Here is a 1,280-nt window from a genome sequence, read left to right on the forward strand (position 1 = left end):
GTGTGTGTGTGTGTGTGTGTGTGACAACACCGAGCTCGCACAGTGCAAAGGTCAGTTTGCAAAACAAGCTATTATCTCCCCTAATGACTCACAAATTTGCGAGCTAATTGCGTTTGTTGATTTACATGTCTTACATTCTAGGTCAAAGTGGTAGATCTAAGTGGTTAAGGCAGTACGGTATGTAAAGAGGACAGATAGAGCGGAAACAAAGCAACAAACAAATGCATGAATAAATCATGAGACAAAAGATAACGGGGTAACACTGTTCAACAACAATCTGCCCCAGTGCTTTTATGCACCCCGCATAATTTGGCTAAATTTGATCATTTTTTGCATAATTTCTTAATATTTTCCTTTGTCGTTCTTTGTTAAAAATTAACAGAATCACATAATTTCACATTTTTTGGCCTCAGTTTGCATAATTTCAGAATTTTTTTTGCATAAAACGACGGGGACAGAACAATGGCAGGTCTATTTCTTTCTGCTCAACGATGACGATTTTTCCATTAAAAATATTCCTCACGTATCTCGTGACTCGTGACCTACTTCTCTACTCCTTCAAAGATTCGATTTTCTCTCAGCCTTCAATTAATTATTAGAGAAGAATTATAATCCTTCTCCTATTTGAAACGATCTAGGCTTTATTTGATATGATACTATATTATGAAAATGTTTGAAAGACCCTCGGCGACATTTTGGAGAGAGCAGCGGAGCATCAATGGACATGTCCGGAGTGCAGGGATGCTGCTTCCTGAAAACAAAGCTTTATTTGTGGTACGTTCAACTTCAAGTAACCCTATAATATTATACTGATTGTTAGACGAGGGTTTCAGGGTTGGTGTAAAGGAGATTCTCTGCAATGTATCAGACGAGATTGATTTATGAGAGTGATGGGTTTTCATTATCAACGCCGCAACAAACTAAATAGATTTAGGTGACCCTTAGGGTGTACCTACCCAAATACAAACACACACACACACACACACACACACACACACACACACACACACACACACACACACACACACACACACACACACAGAGAATCTTCCCCTTTTGTCTTCACTGTCGTACTCTTCCTAGAAAATGTTTGTTCCTGTCTGACTGTTCCTGTCTGACTGTAATCTGTCTGACTGTAATCTGTCTGACTGTTCCTGTAATCTGTCTGACTGTTCCTGTAATCTGTCTGACTGTAATCTGTCTGACTGTAATCTGTCTGACTGTTCCTGTAATCTGTCTGACTGTAATCTGTCTGACTGTAATCTGTCTGACTGTTCCTG

The sequence above is a fragment of the Aplysia californica genome, unplaced genomic scaffold (genome assembly GCF_000002075.1).
Source record: "Aplysia californica isolate F4 #8 unplaced genomic scaffold, AplCal3.0 scaffold00561, whole genome shotgun sequence".
NCBI lineage: Eukaryota > Metazoa > Mollusca > Gastropoda > Aplysiida > Aplysiidae > Aplysia > Aplysia californica.